Genomic DNA, 23,800 nt, shown 5'->3' with positions numbered 1-23,800 from the left:
GTGGTCCACACAGCCTATCTGGACCTCGCAAAAGCCTTCGATACAATACCCCACTCGGGCATTATAGATAAGCTCACCAGCTTAAATATAAACCCCTATGTCGCTAGATGGGTTGCAAACTGGCTCAAGGACAGAACCCACATGGTTAGAATTGCTGGAGCCATGTCAGACTCCAAACCAGTTACAAGTGGCGTCCTACAAGGCTCAGTCCTGGGACCTCTCTTGTTTGGTATATATTTCTCGGAGGTACAGGCCAACACAGAAGGACTGTGGCTGACCAAGTTCGCAGATGACTGCAAACTGGGTGCCATAATCGACTCTCCAGCCGACACAAGCATCCTCCAAAAGGGCCTCATAGAAACAGACAACTGGTGCCAGAGCCATGGCCTCAAGCTAAACTCCAAAAAGTGTATAGTCATCACCTTTGGCAAAACAAAGTGCTCACAAATTACCACATAGGTGGTAATCCATTAAGTACAGAAGAAGTAATTAGGGACCTGGGGACCCAAGTTGATAGCAATCTCTCATTTGACAACCACGTGGCCAAAGTGGTTAGAAAAACATTTTATATAGCCCACCTAATCATGAAGGGATTCACATCTAGATTAGGGAGGTCATCGTGCCTCTTTACTCATCCCCATCAGGCCCATAATCGAGTACAATGCCCTTTGGGATGTACCTTACCAAACACCTGCAGCAACTGGAAAGACCCCAAAAGTACCTCACCAAGAGGATCAAAGGGCTCAAACAGATGCCATATGCTGCCCGGTTAAAGAAACTCCAGCTCTACTCAGTGGCATACCGCCTGCTCAGAGGTGACCTGTGCCTGACGATAAGGCCATGTCCAACCCGAATTAATGGACATGCTGCACCTCAGAAAATCCAAATCCCATCGAGCTATGCGCCGAGAGACTTGAACCTCAGCACTGAAATAAATAGGACATGCTGGAGGGACAGATTCATAACCCAGAGGCTCCCTTCACTCTGGAATAAAATCCCAGTCCAGGTTAGGCAGAGTCCCTCATTGACTCTCTTCAAGAGGAATTTTGATGAGTGGATGGGAGATCGTAGGTTTACCCCGGGTATCACTTCTGTGTCACTGTTAGACAGAGGCACAGTATACTAACCTCGAAAAAGGGCATAGCAAAATTAATTTAAAATGGGTGGCGAAAGCCAAACATACTCTGGCTAGGCTTATAAATGCCCTAGGGCAGATAGCCTAGTATGAACCTATGAACCTATGAACCTATGAACATGTGGGGGGTAAACACCTTGTATGGGCAGGGGTGTTTGGAAGTTGGAAGCCCATGAGCCCTCAAATTGAAACAGTGGAACTAAGGTCCCCACCCATGGGCAGACACCACCACACCTTCATGGCCCCAGCTGGGTAGGAGGGGCAGGCTGACCCTCTAAATTTGCCACTCAGCCCTCAAGCTGGCATAGCTGATCTCCAAACTTCCTGCATAGCTTGCTACACACCAGACCCAGTACCTGACGACCGGTGGTAGTTTCCTGTTTGTGCCCCCTCCCAGGGGGAGTGAACCCCATCCCCTGAGGTGGTTCCACCAGAAGGTGGTGCAGGACCAGTGTGCTGGTGCCCGATGCCTCAGCCAGATGAGGTGGAAGAGGTGGGTCTGCTGGGACTGGCCTTCCCAAACGTGCTATGGTGTTGCAATTTTAAAACATATGTGTGTTAGTAATAGTCAACACATTACAGGATTAGGTATAACAGCATGCATAGATATTCCCATTAACCCAAAACACCAGATATGGAACAGCTGTATAGCAAACAGAACACATGCATATATGGAACCACAGCGGCCATTACAACAGCATGTGGGTTACATTGATGGCAGCATGCCACTGATGTGGGAGTATTTCAACATGACACATGCATAGAAACACATTTCAATATTTATCAAACAATAGGACATATGTCCCAACAGTAGATTTAATTGTACACATACCCGTTGAGTTGTGTATTTAGATTATTGTTGCATATATGGTGGGGGGGGGGGGGGTGTCAATTAACAACTTGTATAGCCCTGTAGTTCTCACTACTTTCTTAGTCACTGCTGTAATCTCTACCTTACAGGTATTATTACACTACCCTATCGCCTTAGTTTGGACAGTGTTATGTTTGTAGACAACTATATACGTGAACTGTGTTTTACCTACAGTATACACCTCTTACCTGGTATACCTATGGAGGTATTGTTTGTTAACACTACCTGGCTGTTTCTACGCATATTCCCAGATTCCAGATTGATGTTATGCACATACCTCTCAATCTCTTATAGCACACACTCCGGTCAAGGCTTGACAACATGCAGGTGGAACTGGGACATATTTTGAGAATTGCCCTCATAAACCTTTGGTGAGTTGCTACAATGACAGGTTTGTTTTCATATAAATTTACTGAATATTTACAGGTCTGACAATCAGTTATATGTCATTAAAAGCTGCCTACATTTCAGAGATCATCACATTGATTTGCCAGAGGGACAGGGTAACAGGCAGTGGATATGGGCCACTTATCTGGACATTCCGAACAAATCTGTACAGTTGAGGGGTATGATTATGCATACAGCTTACTACCACTCCCAAGATTAAAACCATGGCTCTGTCTGCTAAAAATAAAACAGTGTACATCACAGCTGAATGTGCTATTTAGATATTGCTGTGTATCTTTTCACTGTTTTTTGTCTTTAAGTCTCCCGTAGTAGGGGGTGAAGCCTCCCACTTAAATTTGTGTTTAATTTTTTTTTTTTTTTTTTTTTTTTTACGAAGCAGCAATTTTTTTCTATGGGAAAAAGTTCCATTTGTTCGATATTTTGTTGTTTCGATATTATAGGTACGATGAAATAGCGTTTGCTATTTACATCATATGACAATATGATATAGATTCTTATTTACTGCCTAAACTTCTGGGATCATCCCACTGATTTGCCAGGGGGAGAGGGTGACAAGCAGAAAAATTAAGCCAATTATCTGAACTTTCTGACAAAATCTGTACATTTGAGGGGTATGAATATGCATACAGCTTACTACCACTCCCAGGATATGAACCATGGCTGTGTGTGCTAAAAATACAACAGTTTAAGTCACAGTTGAGTGTGCTATTTGGATTTTGCTGTGTATCTTTACACTGTTTTCTAAGTCTCCCTCAGTTGTACAATATGACCTTGTGATTACAACAGTCGTATACAGACATTCCTACACATTTTATTTATGTAGCACAGTGTAGGTAACAGTGCTTAACACAACAGTACTATTAAGAAAACGCAACACTACACTACCATATGATACCAGAGGAAACACAAGTAGTCCAGGAGTTAGACCTTTATTCCCAGGCTGTTGCCCTTTTATTTACATACTACCTATATGAGAGTCTTCCTGCCATATTGTTTGGTTTATTCAGTACATCCCATACACAATACAGGTTTTGTACTGGCAATTAAATTTCTACTACTTTTATATTTATTTCTTATGACAGTACATGCAAGGTTATTACTAACCTGCCTTGCGATGCAGCCTTTGCAGCCTACATGCAAGGAGTTCCTGATTCACAGCCCAGTCCGCTGCCACTGTCAGAGACATAAGAGGAATATTTAGCCATACCTATCCATAATATACATGAGCTAGGCAATTATTAAACAGTTAGTAAAATGAGTACTTGCACACTGCTGGGACATCACCCTGCCTAGCATCTTGGATCCACTGATCCAAGAGCTCCATCTTTGTCCATTTCAGCTCAGCATAGTGATGCCTGACCTGCTCACCAGTTCGAGGGATGCCAGTGGCACTGGTGAGGGCATGGACGAGACAGTCCCAGGCTTCCGCTTTATATCGGGAACCCTAGTACTGGCCCTGCAGCAGTTTCTCTTCATGGTCTTTTACTAGGAGTCCTGCCATGACCTTAGACTCCTGGATGACCCAACACTGCACTCAGAAGTGTGATCCTTCTTCGACATCAGCCATTGTGCCTACAGGAGGATGCTGCAACCAGTTATGAGATGTATTCCCACCTGTGGGGTTTACATAGGGCCAATTTCCCACACTTTACCATGATTGGATGGTTTTGAAAATGCTAAGCTATGGGCAAACCTGCTTACCTAAGGTTGGCATTGCTTAAAGATGCATACCAATGGGTAAATCTAATTAGCTGGGCTACGTATTGTTTACACCTGGTAAGCAGAGGTGTGCAATGCTTAACGGTGCTTATTTTTAAATTTGCACACTATTTGCTGTTTGGCATTGATTTATCATTCATTACATGTTATATATTTGTTTAGCATCTGTGATTCATGTGTACGTACACTATATGGAGTACTTGTGTTTATCGGGGGGATTTCACCACTTTATTACAATGACACCTTACATCTGGGCTTAATGCAGTACTCCACTTCTGATATATATGTTATTTAGTAGGTTATACAACAAAAAATTGTTTATAGATTCCTTTCACATGTAAATTGTGATTTTGCTATAGTGAGGATCTGTTTGGGTATACCTCATTGTTGTGTACAGCTGTGATGGCTTACTGGTTAATTGCTGTGACAATAGTATACAGCGTCCTGGGTTCAAGACCTGCAAGGGATGTTTATTTTGCTGCTGGGCAGACCAGAGGTTGTTTGGTACAGAGTGATTAAGGCACTTTTAAGCAGTTGTAAGTGGGTTTCCACAGGTTTGTGTGATGGTAAGCAATGATAACTTCTGGTTAAATTTTCTTACACTCAGCCTCTAAATTGCTTATCCTGTGTAGGCATTGCTTACCCCTGTGCAAGCAGGCTTAAATCTGCTTACTACTGCTTAAAAGTGCTTACTCCTGCTTACCCCACACTAATTTAGAATGGACACTTTATACATTTTTTACACTATTTGCTGTATGGCATTGATTTATAATTCATTGGACATTATAACATTGTTTAGTATCCCTGATTCATGTGTACATATACTGTATGGGGCACTTGTGTTTGTCTGTGGATTTTACCACATTATTCAAATGACACCTCACATCTGCACTTAATGCAGTACACCAGTTAACAAATATATGTTATTTAGTAGGTTATACAGCAAAAAAATATGTTCAAAAATTGCTTTCACATGACAAATGGAATTTACTACAGTGAGGACTGAATCGGGAATAACTGCTTACAAAGTGAACGTTCTAACCACTACACTATTGCAGTACTGTTTCCATTAAATGTATTTTGCTATTTACCTTCTTGTGTCATTTAAGCTAGAGTATGCATAGCTAAGCAATAGGCAATTCTTGAGTGCAGGGGCATGTATACTGTGAGAGTTCTGCTCTCAGACACACCCCATGCACCTGTTCATGCTCAGTGTCCATTTGGGAGGAGAGGCAGCGCACCTTCATAACTATGCATGACGCACTGCCATGCTGTTCTTAAACAATTGTTTCCGTGCAGGAATAAGCTATTCCTGCACGGAAGTTTACTGAATCCTGGGGACCATCTTTTATTGCGTAGCCATAAAGTAATTTAATTTCAGCTATTTTTTTAAGTTAAACTCCTGTATTCTAGTTTTCACTGTTAACATATATACATTTAAACAGTTACAATAGTACATGAGCATTTCTGTTCTATTCCTGTAGGGTACACTATGGTCACAGTTCAAACAACAGTTTGCAAAAAACCTTTTCAACACATACTTCTATACCAGCAGTTTGATATACACATGACATACGGTTTTAATACATTTGTAGCCTAAGCATCTTATATAAATTATGTTGATATTCACAAATGACATATAATTATTTACAAAATTCCAGATAGCTAAGCTGGCAGTATCCCCCTTTGTCACAGTCACATAGTAATATATTTTTTAGTTTATAATACTATCTCCCCATCTCTCTCCAAGCCCCAAATCGAAAATCAAGACAGTCTTTCACAAATTATGTTTGCTGTAGCATCGTACATCATCTGAAAGATCTCCCTTTTCCAGACTGCAAGCACATAAATGATCGGACCCTTAATTTTTAGGTAATGAAAATTTAATCTGCAGTTTGCTGTCACATATGGCTACTGAAGGTTTCTTCTCTGTACATAGTGTCCAGGACACTTTTGAATTTGCGATGTTCTGTGGAGCTCTTTCATTCATCATCATCTTCTTTTGGCTGTTCCTGTTAGGGGTCGCTACAGCGGATCACCTGTTTCCATTTCTTCCTGTCCTCTGCATCTTGCTCTGTCACACCAAACACCTGCATGTCCTCTCTCACTACATCCATAAACCTTATCTTAGGCCTTCTTCTTTTCCTGTTACCTGATAGCTTCATCCTTAGCATCTTTTTCCCAATATACTCCGCATCCCTTCTCAGCACATGTCCAAACCAATGTAATCTTGCCTCTCTGGCTTTGTCTCCAAACCTTCCAACCCAGGCTGACCCTCTAATATACTTATTCCTAATCCTGTCCACCCTCGTCACACCCAGTGCAAATCTTAACATCTTTAACTCTGCCACATCCAACTCAAACTCCTGCCTTTTTGTCAATGCCACTGTCTCCAACCCATATAACATAGCTGGTCTCACTACCCTCTTGTAGACATTCCCTTTCACTCTTACAGGTACTCGTCTGTTACAAATCACTCCTGACACTTTTCTCCACCCACTCGATCCTGCCTGTACTCTCTTCTTCACCTCTCTTCCACACTCACTGTTACTCTGAACTATTGACCCCAAGTATTTAAACTCATCCACCTTCGCCACCTCTACTCCTTGCATCCTCATCATTCCTCTATCCTCCCTCTCATTCACACACATATATTCTGTCTTAGTCCTGCTGACCTTCATTCCTCTTCTCTCTAGAGCATATCTCCTGGTAGTTGCTGGTCTTTAAATCTGCTGCAAATGAGAGTCTCCAGGTTCATTTCTGTGAAGCCTGCTGCAGTTCTAACTGCCCCAGAACTCCTTAGTTCTAGGGCTTTCTTCTCCTGGATTCTACCAGGTATTATGCCCATCACCCACCCCCTATGCTGGTTGGGATAATATCAGTCTGTTACTCCCATCTTTCCCTGCTAGTACTTACCAGCCATGGCCACGTGATTAAGTACTGTACCAACTGGGTGAGACTTGTATGCCTGCAAATTTAATATACAATGAAAATTAGTTTGTAACAATTGATAGAACAGATATTACTGTATTAGAAGTTAAAGATTCTTCAGATTTGGTCAGAAAAGATATTCTTGTAATTGGAGATTCAGTTATTAGAGGAACTGATACGTACATTTGCAGAGAAGATAATGAACATCGAGTAGTGTTATGCTTGCCAGGAGCAAAAATAGAAGATATGAAATAAGCCTTGGAACTCCTTAATGTAAGGAAGTACAGATCTGTTTTTATTCATGTCAGTTTAAATTATCTCATCCACAATGACTCTGACTGTTAGTAAAGAACTTATAGCCCTTTTAGATAGATTGGGTTGTGCAGGTGTTAGGACGTATGTTTCACAAATCACATATAGAATGGGTAGTCAGATCACCCTGTCTGTTTTTTTTTGGTAAATACCTACAAAATGTCTCGTTTTAAAAAATGGAAATGTGTAGAGCACACAAGCCTAATTTTAGGTACACTTGATCAGACAGGTGGTGTGCATTTGTCAAGAGCAAAGAGAATTTTTGCAACAGATACTTTGCAGTATTTGACAAACACTAGACATGATTTTTGCCAGGACGAAAATTTAGCATTTCACATACAGCAACATTTCATGCATCTCTGAAGGTTGTCAGTGCTAGGAGCATTAATAATAAAGTTTTATTTTATTATTTTTTGATTGGCATATTTACTACATTTCCACAAGAATTATGTTGTTATTATTTTTGAAGCATACTTAAATAACAATGAATGGAAACCAGTTCTGTCATGGTATAAATGTTTTTACTGTAACAGACATTCTAACAAAAAAAAAATCATCAGGTGGAGGTAATATAATAGGGATTAAAGATAGTTATGAGACTTGTGATTAATACATGTTCAATGATAACACCAATACTATAGATTGCATAACTGTGACAATAAAGGCAACTGTGACAATGTGTCAGAAATAGCCACTCTATGGTGTAAAAATTGGCTATAGACAACCCAGGAAGAGATAACAATTGTTGGAGTGTATAGACCACCAAAGTCAAATGTTAATGACTTAGAGGAATTCATACATTTCTTCCATGAAATAAAGGAGGGAAGACTAATATTAGATGTTGACTTAAATTTACCAGAAACAGATTGGAATAATGTTGATTAAACAACATTAGTAAAGAAATCATTCACAATGTATGTTCAAGAACAACAATTGCTTCATATTGTAAAAAAAAAACTTACCAGGAAATTAAAGGTGCTAGACATTGTGTTCCCAAAGAAATTACTGTTACCTCAAGTCATGTTTGCCATCATTGATGCAAAGTGATCATGGGGTTATAAAGGATAATTTGTTGCTAGATGATTCTGCCAAACTGAAATCTAAACCAATGTACAAATGATTAATTGCAGATAACATGGAAGCGAGTCACTGTGCAAAACTTGACTGGAGTGATATGTTCAATGGAAGAACTACAGATGGAATGTAGGAAGTTTTCAAAGAGAAACTGTTTGAGTGGAAAAAAATCAGAAATATCCAAAAAATGTTTAACATCAGGATCTAGGCATACGATGTCAGGGAGGATATATTTCCATAAGAACAAGGTATCTGATTAAGCTGAGTGACAAAAATATAAGAAATGGAAGAGAGGTCAAACTGCAGATTTGAAACCTGAAATAAACTAGCTGAACAAACAAATTAAGCATAGTGTGAGAAAAGATCAAGAAAAAATTTGAAGAAAATTTATATAAAAATATTGAGCATAATAGGAAGCCTTTTATAGGTACATAAGATGTGGAAGAAGTAAAGACACAAATTGATAAACTGTGTGTAGACTCCAAAATGTATTCTCAGGCACAACAGATTATAGATATATTTTCAAAATCTTATGCAAAACAGTTTGGCTCCACAAAGGGGGTGATAAGTTGTCATAGTGACATCCAGGTAGTCTCAGATACTGGAATCAAATTAGATTATATTGAAAAAGAACTGTACAAACTTGATCCAGACAAAGCACAGGGAGGAAATGGAATTTGTAATAATGAAGTGAGAACACTTCAGCAAGAACTTCAGTTCCTTTATATATATTATTTACTAGATCATATAAATATGGGGACATTCCTCAAAACTGGAGTCAAGCACTTGTTAAACCTGTCTTTAAGGCAGAGGGAGTAGGACAAACCCATAGTCATTCTGACCATTAAGTCTGCCTTCATGTTGTAGAAAAATAATGGAGAAGATACTATTGGATATGTTATTGTCAGAAATGGAAAGGTTGAGACTTGAAACCATACATCAACATGCATATGTTGACAAAAGATCTGTTACCACCTGTAATGTGATGTTCTATAAAAAAGGCTATATTCTCACAATAATGCTCTAGCTGTGTTGTCAACATACTTCCTCAACAGTTGGGCTCAGACTCTAAGATGTGACTCTGCAGTTATTTTAGCTTGTGGCCACTAGAAAATTCAGAAGCTCCTCCCTTACCCATAATGCACTATCCCCAACATACCTCAGATCTTGTTTAATGGCTTCCATAATTCACAAATTATTATTATTATTATTATTATTATTATTATTATTATTATTATTATTATTATTATTACAATGTATACTGATAAGCTGTCATTCTTCCAGAAGTCATTAGTTGAAAAGGTAGGGTGTTGGTGAGAAGGGAATTATGGAATATTGAAAATGGAGAACACAGATGGAATGCTATGGTGAGTACATAACTTCTTTATCCACTGTTGTCAATTTTCATTCAATCTTCAACAGCTGGGACAGAGTCCTCAGCTACCTCATAACACTGGTAGACTCTAAGGAAGAATATTTCTGTGCACAGTTGAGCCAAAGTCTGCTCTTCCCCTTGAGACCACATCCAACTTGTAATGAATAATAAAGAGGATTAGCTCAAGTTGCAGCCACACATATGTCATCCATGGAAGCTCTAGGTAAAATTGCTGAAGATGTTGACATAGACCTGTAGACCTGGTTGAATGGGCTTTTAAAGGTTGTGCAAAGGAGAGATCCAGCTTGCTGTAGACAAATGATCCATAAGCCATCTTGCCAAAGTTACCTTTGTAACTGGCTTCCCCAATTTGGAATCAACAAAGGAGACGAATAATTGATCTGTTTCACTGATGTCCTTTGTTCTATGTAAGTTGAAACATAATCGTCTGTGAATGTCCAATAAGTATAACATATATTCACCTCTGTTTGTAGAATTTGGAAAGAAAGCTGGCAGATTAATGAATTGGTTGATGTTAGATTCTGATACCGCCTTAGGAAGGAAAGAAGGATTGGTTTTTAATGCCAATCTATGCCTATGAAAAATAAAGTATTGAGGTTTGGAAAATAATGCTTTGAGTTTTGACCTCCTTCTAGAAGAGGTGATGGCTACCAAAAATATAGTCTTTCAGGTCAGCAACTATAGATCAAATGTTGCTGCTGGTTCAAAATATGAATGAAATAAGGTCTATAGAGCTATATTTAAGTCTCACAAAAGAGCTGGATCCTTATAAGGAGGTCTCAAAAGAAGGGTACCTTTCAAGAAGGCTTTGCAAAGTTTGATGAAGCCAGGGTAGAGTTTTCAATTCCTATGTGCAAATTAGGGATGGTGGTTAGTTGAACACTAATAGTTGAGGGGCTAGCTCCTTCATTGAATATATTGCCAAAAACTCAAGAACACTATGTACAGGAGCTGAAAGGGGTTAATATGTTTTTGATGTGCCTGAAAAACAAATATTTCCAGTTACTTTTGTAAAGTTTTCTTGTACAGGCTTTGTGAGAAGACAGATGTATATGATGGACCAGGATCCTTATCTGGGCAGATATGTGGTGATAAAGAATAGATCATTGCATTGCTAACATCCAATGAAGAATTCTCATGTGAAATCTTGCTAAAAGAACTAGAACTATAGCTGCAGACATTGATCCCAAGGCTTGTAGGATCAATTGGGCTGAGACTGTGGAACTGATAGAATGGACTAAACCATGACCATTCGGAACTTGGTGTTCTGAACTGATTTGTTCAAACTGCTGAGATCAAAAATTGGTCTCTAGTGCCCTGTTTTCTTTGGCAGTAAAAAGAATCGTGGGTAACTTCTGAATCCTATCTGGTCTGGTGGGACCTATTGAATGACTCTTTCTTTCTAGCAGCTTTTGTATTTCTAGAGCAGCTGCTTACCTCTGACTGAGAGGGACATTGGGAAATTTGCAAACTGGTGCATGTGGTGGGAAAAAGGGAATAATATAACCCCTGGAAATAATCTTTTGCACCTATGTATCTTTTGTAATGTCGTGCCAGGCTCTCTGGTGCATGCATAAATGACCCCTGATTGCCAACAGAGGTGGACAATTGGACCACCTTTCAGGATCACTGGTAGGGTCTGTTGGAGAAAGAATCTCTGGACCCCTGATTCTATGGGTCTCCTCTGGCATATGGGCAGTGTCTTCCATTCAATTTCCCCTCTCTGTCTGTTTGGGGGAACTATCTCCACAGGGATCTTGGAAGGATCCTTGGAGTTCATGAACCACATTTTCTAACCTCCTCATTGAGAGTGGAAAAGGTCCTTCATGTAGCTGAAAAACGTACTTCAACTGCAGATAGGGTTTTTCCATCTTGGTCACATTTGGAGAGTGTGTCTTTAACTTTAGGGCTGAACAACGAGCTTCTGTCAAAAGGAGCATTGATGAACAAGGACTTGAAGGACTCTACAAAATCACACAAGCACATTGAGGGATTATCCTAATAGAAATGCCTGAATCCATTGCCCTTGAGGTACCTTCTGGAGCATGGGAGATAAGCCCATGGATGAGTTAGTTGTCGATTTTAGCATAGCCACCTGCAAGGCTACAGAAGATTGAGCTTCAGGAGTACTTGTCCCAGAGAGGGAATCTGAAAGTTCCTTAATCAGATCCCTATGTAATCTTGTGAAGTGTGCCAAATAATTCAGCAATCTGAGTGGAAAGGTCCCTGAAGCATACAAAAGCTTTCCAAATCTGTCCAATGCACTAGACTCTCTGTTAGGGGGATGGACAGAAGAACTCTGCTCTGCAAGTATTTTCTTGGTGAACAAGATCACAACCATGGCATCTATGGGTATTCCCTTGCTTCAGAACTCCCTTCCTGCATGTGTTGCCAAAATCCAGTGCTGTCTTTTGGGGACTGGCTCCACTGTGTCTGATTCTTTCATTGCCCTTTAGAGATCAAATGAATGAGCTCATCAGTGGCTGGAGTCACCCAGAAGGTAGATGGGCCAGACCCAAAGGCCTCCAGGAATACAGATTCCTGTTTGAAGGGTTATCGGTGGAACAACTACCTCTCTGCTTAAGGATTCCTAGGATGTCTCCAAATAGGATGTCTATCAGTAGAGATCTTGGAAAACCTTCCCTGTCATTGAAATCTGTGTCTACAGTGAAGGACTCCTGAGAAGAGTTCAAATGCCTGCCTCCTCTTGCGCATCCTTTTCCTAGGGACTTCTTCAGTGGGATGTTCCAGAGAAGTATCAGAAGAAATAGTAATACCCTGCTGGGTAGGGTGGAGACTTTGGGCTGGCTGTCCCTGTGGAGTGGAATGATGGGGCTCAAGTCGCAGAGACATACGGGATCCAGAGGGTAGATCCAAGGGGGGAGGACCTGTCTATCCTGCTGGAGTAGAGAACACTCTCTCCACCACCACAAAGGCAGTATGCTCTGGGGAGAAGGAAGCCAGCAGAACCAAGAAGCCAAGCTTCTGATTCATCAGGTCACCCAGCCACAAAGGCAATCCACCCAAGACAGAGGCCAGAGCTGAGATATTCAATGCTGAAGCTCCAAGTGGCAGAGATGGCTCCGACAACTTTGGAGTTGTCTCTAATGCCTTGCATCCGAAAGGGACACTTTGGCTCCAAGAGTCCTCTGGCTCTAAAAATGTCTGAACCAATGCACAATATGTCAGAACAGAGAAGGAGCTAAGATCAGTAGTGTAGTGCCAACAAGGGCTTCCTGAACCTAGGGCAAGACTAACCACTAACTTAAAGAGACAGAGCATGAACATGTATACAATATATGCATAAATGATGAGAATAATACACTAGCTAGGCATGTTAGTAAAAAAATGACCTGAACATACTTTTACTTTTCAGTTTTGCAACTAGTTTGTAATGATATGAGGTTAAGAGTTATCAGGAACAAAACAGAAGAAATAGAAATAGGATGGATAATAAATTTACAATCATATAGATGTTACAGTATAAATGAAACTATTTAAAACCTTATTTAAAAGCACATGATTTGTTCAAATTATTTTAGTGGTTACATTTTAACTGAATGAGTATATATTGTTACTTAATTGCTTTTAATTCGTGGTTTGATGAGGCATCCATATAGGATGTGAAAATGCTTACTTTTTTGTTATATTAAATACATTTTATGTTTTACAGCCTTGTTGCAGTCTTCTCTACCTTGTGACTTTGCAAGTAACAGAAGAAAGTTGATGTATCTCTCAAAAATCAATTAAGAAGCTAGAGAGCTCCCAGCAACCATGTCCAAATGTAAAAGTGGCAAATAAGATCTGGGCTATGTTAGGGGACAGTGCATTATGGGTAATGGAACTGTTCCAGAGTTTTCTAGTGGCCACAAGCTAAAATAATGTCTGAATTGGATTCAAGGATCAGATCCGAACCCAGTGTGGAACAAATGAATTTTGACATCAGATTGATATAATAACAGCTATGAATGAAAAAATTGCACTGTGATGTAATTTATATAGATTTAACTACAACATTTGACAGGGGCATACACAAAACACTGATCAATAAATTAGAACAACTAGTTATCAGTGTACTCTTGATAAGATGGATACATGGCTTACAAATAGGACATGCCAAGTATCATACAGCAATTGTGCAGGTGAATTTCTTGGTTATAGTCAGGATGCAACCACAGGGCTCTGTATTAGGCTGCTACTTGTTTAGATGGTATCATTCAGACCTAACTCTTTCATCTGAGGTGTTCTACAGCCTATATGCAGATGACTTGAAAATGGGTAAACTGATTACATGTGGCACAGATAAGGCCTGTCTGCAAAATAATTTGACTAAACTGACCATTTTGGCACAGGAGAATAATATGCTGATAAATACATCAAACTAAGCATATGAAATTTGGGAGACATAAAATGAAAGGTGAGTATTTAATACAGCACACAGTGATTGAAACTGTAGATTCATTTTAGGACCAGATATATGGTTAGACCCAGCTTTGACTTTCTCTAAGCATATCAACCAATCGGTAAATGATTGTTATAGAACTATAGATTGTATAAAAATATTTATAAAGTCTAGGAAATCAGAAATGATGAAGTCATCGTTTGTTAGTGACATTAGACCCTAACAAGTATGGAATAACAATATGGATACCTTATAAGAAAAACATGAGTAAACTGGAAAGAGTACAGTGAAATATACCAAGGGCATCCATGGATGTGATAATTTAAGTTATTATGAAAGAGTAAAGTATCTGAACTTGTACAGTGTCTCTTACAGATATCTAAGAGGAAATCTTATTCAGTTATACAGGGCATTTACAGACTACCTCTGGGAATGTTTGGAGTCATCAAAATGTAGTAGAGAATCATCAGACAAACTACGTATAAGATTCTAGAGTCATGAGAAACCTACTAATTGGTTCTCTGAGAGAGCAGATGATGCATGAAACATACTACCAAATTAGTTTAAAGGAAGTACTATCTTAGATATTTTAAGAACAGGCTGAACACTTATTATGGGAACAAGTGTTTTGGTATATTGTCAGCCTAGAAGGGCATTCATGCCCATGCTTGAAATATTTGTATGCATGTATGTATGTAAAGGCAGGATTATTGGTCTGTTTCAAACACCAACCTTAGAGACATTCACCGCCTCACCTTTTGGCTTATTGCCCAAGAGAAAGTTGGGTATTTCAGGTTAATGCATTATCTTTTCTGATTCAAATGGATTTCTGTTAATGTGGTATTGAAAATCAAGAATGTCAAAGTTGAGTATTCATCTCTATATGACACAATTCAAATCATCAAAATATTTAAAGACCCATTATTATCCAAAGTGGACATAGAAACTGTACTCTGGCTCCTTCTTATTTTCCCCCATTTGTGGCATATATTAGGCATGCAGTTCAAAAATAGCTACTCCCGTGATATTCCCATTCCTATGGATTCCTAGGTGGCTCATGATACTTTTAGGGTCTTCAGTTCAACTTTATTATGATATTAAGAGTAAAGGTCCCCACTGTAGGCTGCAGTCAACTATTAGGACAATTTGCGCACTTTTGGGGAAGGACAGTCATGGGCTAAGGATGGTCTTCACTCTCTTTTTGGTTTTAGTAAAGACCTGGGTGCTCATCTGGCAAAGGACAAGAATGAAGGACCTAGAAATAAATCGCTTTCCTAAGGATTAAGAGATTCAGTTTCTTCTGTCACTTGCCAAATAAGTTAGAGTAGGTGTCTTCTCATTTAAAAAATGTCTAACTTCTAAGAAAGTTTCAGTTGGTAAAGTCATGGATCTGGTAAGTTTATTGACTCTTATTTGCCTGAGGCAGACTCTAATTCACTCCTTAGCTGATGTATTGAAGATTGTTTGCAAAAAGCCCAGTAAGGTCTGAATTAACAGAAGGATAAGAGCTGATTTACATTTATGGACTAATTTCTTGTGAGAGTTTAACAGTTGGTCCTTTTGGTAGGAGATCTGTGTGTCCAATGACGTTTCACAAATGCAGCTGAAGATCTGTTTATGGAGGTTTATTTTAAGTGGTTAGTGGTTATCAACACGCTGTCCTCAATCTTGAAATGAGGATAGGAGAAAATACATCACTTTTTACAGATTATATCTATTTGGGTTTCAGTTTTTGTAAAAACTCTAAATCTTTCTTTGTCAGTTTTCTGTTTGTTGCTTGCTTTACTTAGCTTGTGCATAAAGCTTTCTTTAACTGTAAAACATTTCAGGCCATGCTTTTGCTGGTCCCTTGTCTTGATTGAAGATATCAAGGTGCAGACAAATGATTCCCAATGCAGCTTATAGGATCATAAGATCATAGGTGGTTACTAGGCTAATGGGCCTGGGGCCCTTACAAGCCTAGCCAAGAGTTTATCCTAAAAAAAGAAACCTCAGTCAGCACCTGTTACCCCTGTCAATGACGGATGCAGGTGGAACCCCTGGGACAAATTTGTGGTTTCCCAACCACTCATCAAGGCTGCACTTGAAGAAGGACAGCGAGGTAATCTACATGATGTGTATGGGAAGTCTATTATAGAGAAGATGCAACATCTGGGAGACAAACCTGTCTCTCCAGCAGGTTTTGATGATGTCACATATTAGATTCAGACCTTTTAAGTGGGTAATGCGTGAGGAGTTAGACTTGCAGATATGGAGCATCTTTAGTAGGGCAGGGTCCGATATTGCCTTGTAGGTGAGACATATATCACCCCTGAACAATCTGTATGATACCAAGAAGGGTGATAGTGATTTGAGCCTGTCTGCATAGGACAGGTGCTGGAGGCCATGGATTCTCTTTGTGAGGTATTTCTGTGGCCTTTCCAGTTGGTGCAGATGTTTGGAGAGGTTTGTGATCTGTAGTGAGAGTAGGGATCAGGTGAAGGAGACCCTGGATAGGTGGAGATATGCTCTAGAGAGAAGAGGAATGAAGGTCAGCAGGACTAAGAATAAATGTGTGTGAATGAGAGGGAGGATAGAGGAATGGTGAGGATGCAGGGAGTAGAGGTGACAAAGGTGAATGAGTTTAAGTACTTGGGATCAACAGTTCAGAGTAATGGTGAGTGTGGAAGAGAGGTGAAGAAGAGAGTACAGGCAGGATGGAGTGGGTGGAGAAGAGTGTCAGGAGTGATTTGTGAAAGACGAGTGCCAGTAAGAGTGAAAGGGAAGGTCTACAAGAGGGTAATGAGAACAGCTATGTTACATGGATTGGAGACAGTGGCATTGACAAAAAGGCAGGAGTCAGAGCTTGATGTGGCAGAGTTGAAGATGTTAAGATTTGCACTGGGTGTGATGAGGATGGACAGGATTAGGAATAAGTATATTAGAGGCAAGGTTTGGAGACAAAGCCAGAGAGGCAAGATTACATTGGATTGGACATGTGCTGAGGAGGGATGCAGAGTATATTGGGAAAAAGATACTAAGGATGAAGCTACCAGGTAACAGGAAAAGAGGAAGGCCTAAGATAAGGTTTAGGGATGTGGTGAGAGAGGACATGCAGGTGGTTGGTGTGACAGAGCAAGATGCAGAGGACAGGTAGAAATGGAAACAGTTGATCTGCTGTGGCGACCCCTAACAAGAGCAGCTGAAAGAAGAAGAAGAAGAAGCAGATGTTTGGAGAGGTACATATCAAACTGGGCATTATACTCAATTATTGGTCTAATGAGGGAGGAGCAAATAGATTTAATAATCTCCTTTTTTCTGGAGGAAATCCCTTTACTTTTTTGATGAAGCAAGTAAAAGGTATTTCTGACCACTACTGCTACATGATGGTCGAACGTGAGATTGTTGTCAACCTGAGTTCCCAGGTCTCTCACCACAGATTGTGTACTTAGGGGGTTGCCATTGATGTGATAATAAGTAGGGGCCGTGTTTTTGCCGAATGGTATGATGATGCATTTTTTTGCATTTAACATGAAGCCATGACTTTGGCACCAGTCATTAGTTGCTGTGACACCCTTTTGAACTATGTTAACATCATTTGGTTAGTCAATGACAGCACCCAACATGCAGTCATTCGCAGACATGGTCAGCCACAGGCCTTTTGTCTTTGCCTGGACCTCTGAGAAGTAGAAGCCAAACAGCAGGGGTCACAGGACAAATCCCTGGGGAACTCCACTAGTGACAGGTCTGCTATCGGAGGTGGAGGTGCCAATTTTGACCTTGTGGGTCCTGTTAGTGAGCCAGTTGGCCACTCACCTGATGAGATAGGGATTTACGCCAAGTTGTGTTTGCTTTTTGATGTCGCCTGAGTGGGAGATTGTGTCAAAGGCCTTGGCCAAGTTAAGGTAAGCTGTATGTACTGACTTTCCCTCATTTGAGGCTTTGGTGACAGTCTCAAAGAAGTCAACCAGGTTCAGCAGGCAAGATCTTCCCTTGCCAAATCCGAACTGAGTGGGGTCAAGTGCTTAGAGAATGCCTATATCTTTCTATATGAGATCCATTAATAATATGCTCCGTGGCTTTACAGATCAGACTTGTCAAGCTAATGGGGCAATAGTTTCCAGGGTCAGTAGTGGCACCACCTTTGTGCAAGGGGATGACAATGGGAGTTCTCTACTCTGCTGGAATGAAGCCTGTACTTAGGCTGTGGTTGAATAGAGTGCTCAATGGTCCCATGGAAGCTGTGTTCTTTGCCTTGGATAGGGCCTTTAACACTTGATCTATGGAGATGTGAGGTGTCGGACAAGTAATTGAGATGTTGAAAGGAACTTTGTGGAGACAGGGAGGAGAAGTTTATGCTAACCTATCTGCTAGTGTGTTGGATAAGTCAACAGGATCAGTGTAATACCATTAAGTACTAATTTGGAACAAACTTGGGCTTTGCCATGGAGATTCCTGACACAACTGAAGAAGGCTTTGTGGTTTTGCTTTGCTTCAGAGACTAGTTTTGATTCATAATTGGCTTTGGTGGTTTGCTTGTTGAGGCTAAGGAGGGAGGTTTTTCATTTTGGAATTTATTCCTTTTTACCCTTGGACAACAGTTTCTTCCTTTTGTTGTAAACCCTGTTGATAGAGGATGTCCACCAGACAGGTTTCTGTTTCCTTGAGGGGCAGGTTTTAATTCTATTGGATAGTTGCACAGGTGTCTGTACACTGCATTGGTGTACTGTTCAGCATAGTTGTCTGCATAATCTGAGGTGGGTGGTGCTGTGAAGCTACTGATACCCTCCCTTAGTAGGTTGTAGTCAGCATTTGAGAAGTTTTTTAGCATGATTTTGGCTAGATGGATAGAAACTTTGAATGAGACAGACCAATGATCTGATCTCACTAGGGAAGATCATGCTGTATTAGTGGTGCAGCGGTCACCCATGTTGATGAGAACAAAGTCCAAAATGTTATCTCCCCTTGTGGGGGATGAGGCAAGCTGGTCTAGTGCATTAGAACTGATGAAGTCAAGGAATCATTGGGTGAGTGCATTAGTGCAGGAATAGTTCACCCAGTCTATGGTGGGGTAGTTGAAGTCACCAAGGATATGGGTATTAGGGGGTACCTTGATGGAGTCAAGTAAATCCAGGTAGGAGGACTGGGGGTCTATAGCTGGCTATAAATTAGATGGATGTCTTCCCAACTGTTAGTTGCACCTGGAGTAGTTCCAGTGCATCATGGTGGCAAACCAGTCTGGATGTGTGCCTGTCCTTAATGAAGATAAAGACTCCACCACCTTTAGTCTTTCTTACATCATTTTGGAGTCAGAATGTATGGAATGAGGTATAGCCTGGTAAGGCAGGGTAGCTCTCTGCAGCCCTGAAGCAGGTTTCTGTGACCACACAGATGTTGGCATCTTCCAGTGTGAGGAGAGCCTCCAATGAGTGCATTTTCAGGGTAAGGCTCCTAGTGGTAACCAGCATGACCTTTAAGTTGCTTTTTGACAGATCTTTTATGTTAAGTTTACACTTCCTTTCCCCAGAAAGTGTGGTTAATGGGAGAAAATTGGCAGCTATCATGTTTCGGAATTCATGGGTCAAGAATACAAGGAAGGCAAACAGCTCAGCATTAAAGCATTTCATGCAATTCTATAGTTCTCTTCCTCAAGAGGAGAAGAGTTGGTCTTAACAATGTATCCTTCTTTATGCAGCACACTGCTGCTCTATAGGTTTTCTCCTTCTATGGTTCAAATAATAAGTTCATTTTCTAAGATTTTCAGATTTCAAAGATAAAGACAGTACTATGCTACTGATAGATGTACTTTTGGCTGATTATTGTTAAAGCCTATCATGTTGGGCTTGCATGCCATATCCACACTGTACCAGAGTTATGGTATTTGGACTTTGTCATTCACCTGAATGTACACAGCAGCATTCAGAGTTAAAGAGCTGCTACTTTCCCTCAAAAGGAAAAACATAGCTTTTATTTCTAATGCAATCTTATTTTGGATTCTGAGGTCAAAGACTTGCCAAAAGGCAGTGGACTCCAAGTTATCCTGGATAAAGCAGTAGGCATACTCTGTCCATTCACATGGGGAGCCACACCTTGAGTTTTGTCTTCCTCTATTAATTTCTGTAAGTTAAATTTCACCTTTTCTAATGATGCTCAAACAACATTTTTGGGTAGCGCACTTACCCATCAAGGCTTACCAAGGCTCATCACCGACTGGATATTACTCTGACTCCTTTAGGATAGGGTGAGCCTATGATTTAGTATTATAGGGTCATTTTTTATGTGTTAAAAGGGACTAGTAAATTATCCTCCTATGACTATTTAAAATATATTTGTAAAATCTAACAGGTAATGTTTCACATTATATTACTTTTCTTCTTTCAGAGAAAAGACAGATTATTATTTTGAGACATTATTTTATCTCACAAGCCTCCGAAAGAGCAAGAGTGGAAAAAAGTTAGGCTTGGAGTAACTCCAATACGAAATAATTTGTATTGGAGTTCCTGCATTAGGTTGGAAGCATTTACTTTCAGCATTGTTTCAAACTTTATAAGAGGAAGGTTTGCCATATTCTAATAATTCACTCAGAGTAATTAGACGGGTTTCATTCCAAAGCATAAATTGGTATTTTATAGATTGAAAGATCTTACTTCATTTAAAGATATCATACCTAAGTCGTACTTGTCTTGGTCAACGATAGTATCTCGTTTGTACTGGCATGGTGCAACCAATAATTCATTTGTAGAAAAAGCAAGGAGGTTAGTGAATCACAAAGTGACCCAGGTGGCTCTATTTTGAGATATGTCAGGTATAGAGCACTGAAACTCATTGTGGTTTAACAAGGATGGGATACATCTTTCTGTTTTGGTCTTGACATTTTAAATCTCAATTTGTATGATGGAAATAAACATTAAATAAAATATAAAAAATAAAAAGGGATGATAGAATTTAGCAAATGCATGGAAACAGTGGTTATCAGGTGATCTAAAAATATGATGGCTATAAAATATTATAACCAGAAAAATGGAGTTTAACAGACTGCTCCACAGCTCAGTGGGCAGTCATTGTTAGCCTTAACTTCCCTTTAATAGATGTGCCCTCTTTTCTTTCCAGGGAGAGTGCAAAATCAAAGAGCTATGACATTAGGTAATGGCATTGCAGTTTGTAGTAACTAGTTTGGCTGAGGGGACATGTTCTTAGGCTAACCAGGAAGGCTTCACGTCACACCACTCAGAAATATACATGTGGCTGAAGATATGATTATGATTTGCAAAGTAACATGTTTTTGGTTGTTCTAACCTGACTATTTACAGTATAACAAAAAGCACGGTAGAATGAACAGGATACCAAACAAAAATAAAATTTATTTAGTGCTTTCGTCAGATATTACAATTGACTTCTTTAGAATACCTGACAGTCTGAAGGACCATCTTTTATATACATCAAACAATTACTTCACCAATTAATCAATCAATAGAATACTCATAAATATTTAAAGAAATAGACTCCCTTGCCTTTTAAAATTATTTCCTTCCACGATAAAATAAACCTGTTTGTAGTTACACTAAGTTGCAAGTCAGTTTTTTACTCTTTTTTTATCTTGATTTTTCTCAACAATCTTGTCAATGTTAAAAAACACAGCATTATACTCCTTATGCATATTACAAAAATCCATATCCTTTTTTAAAAAAACATCTAATTTGCTTACAGAATTTTGTAATTCTTCAAACATTTTGTCATTGTCCCTTATCAAAACCTGCAGTAACTCACAGCCTTGTCGGTTAAATAAGGTGACCAAATCTTTATACAGTTCAGAACCGTTAAAAATACCATTTGGAAAGCGCCAGTACCTTAGCCCTTTAGGGACTTGTTCTCTTTTCAAACATTCCCTAAGTTACTGGTTTTCTATTTGTAGTTTTTTTTTCATTTTTAAACTGTCCTTTTCTAGATTTTGTAACATGGAGCTTACAGCACCTTGATTGGCATTTCTAGTGTCCATATGGTGAAACCTGGTCATGTCTCTGTTAATCCACTCGGTTAAATTAAATCCGTTACTTGTATTTAACCAAAAATCACCATTGTCCTGGTTCTGGCTCTGCGAAAATGTAGTTCCATTTGAAACGGAAATTCAACGTGTTGCAGCATCACAAATGTTCATGGTAGCCCTATTTCCTTGTTGTTTTGGACTGCCTTGGCCAGGTGGTATATTAAAAAGGGAGTCCTGGGATATAGTAGTCAATGTCAATGAATGGTGATTAAAATCGCCATTTAAACCGTCAAGCTTGTTACCCAAGCCAACAATTTGGTTATTAAAAACACCAATTAGTTCAGTAAGCTTGTTTATGGCTGAGGTTAATTCCTTGTGTGTGTCTTTAGTACCCGCATCACTCTGCGTGCTGGAATCCATACTGGCAAATCCACAAGAACACCAAGTAACAAAAATCATGGTAGAATGAACAGGGTACCAAACAAAAATAAAATTTATTTAGCGCTTTCGTCAAATATTACAATTGATTTCTTCAGATTACCTGACAGTCTGAAGGACCATCTTTTACATACATCAAACAATTACTTCACCAATTAATCAATCAATAGAATACTCATAAATATTTAAAGAAATAGACTCCCTTGCCTTATAAAAATATTTCCTTCCACAATAAAATAAACCTGTTTGTAGTTACACTACAAAAATACATATTTTGAATATAAAACCTGAGACCAGGTAGTTGAAAAATCATTATTAATAAGTGCATGCAATGCTAAAAATCCTAGCGAATAAAGAATAAAAATTGAACAGTGAATGCATATGTGAAATATATAACCAAAGACAAATGTGTGCAATAAAAATCCAAGTATCATTATACAAACAATGACTGAGGTCAAAAAAGAAAGAAAATCTTGAATATTAAATAACAGCATGTCATAGTGTATACCTCACTAAAATAAAACATCAGCTTTTAGTTTTAAATAACTAGTGAGGGACATCATGTCATTCAAGCCTGGACTGGTGGTGGCATTAACTCTAAGTTGCCTCATTAGTTCTTTATAGTCAAGGAACCAGTCAGTAAGTCCCCCTCTCTCGTCCATTACCACCCTTTCCAGTACAGTAAACTTGAAACTATGACTAGGAAAAGTATTGACATGCTTTGCCAAAGAATTTTTAATGTTACCTTTGGTTATGTCATAAAAATGCTGATAAACACGTGTCCTGAATGCATTTTTAGTCTTGCCAATATAAAACTCGGGACATGTCAGGCATATGGCTGCATACACCACCTGTTTACTCCCACAATTACAGTTCTGGTTGAATCCCACCCATCCAAAACCTTCAATAAAAACTCTGTCGCTCTCTAGTATATATTTGCATTGGGCGCAATGCCCACATTTGGTAATTTTTCCGATACCAGGTTTTGTATTCTTACTCTTGGACTCCAAAAGGTTCTTGATACTGGAATCCTTTTTGTATACTATAACAGGGGTATCACCCACTTTCCCCCTTATGGTCTCATCACTCCTGAGAATGAACCAATTTCTGACCAAGATGTCTTGTATCAATGGAAATTGTGGATTGTAGGT

This window comes from Protopterus annectens, chromosome 1.part1 (genome assembly GCF_019279795.1).
Source record: "Protopterus annectens isolate FY-2018-M chromosome 1.part1, PAN1.0, whole genome shotgun sequence".
Lineage (NCBI taxonomy): Eukaryota > Metazoa > Chordata > Ceratodontiformes > Protopteridae > Protopterus > Protopterus annectens.
This window is presented reverse-complemented; position numbering follows the sequence as displayed.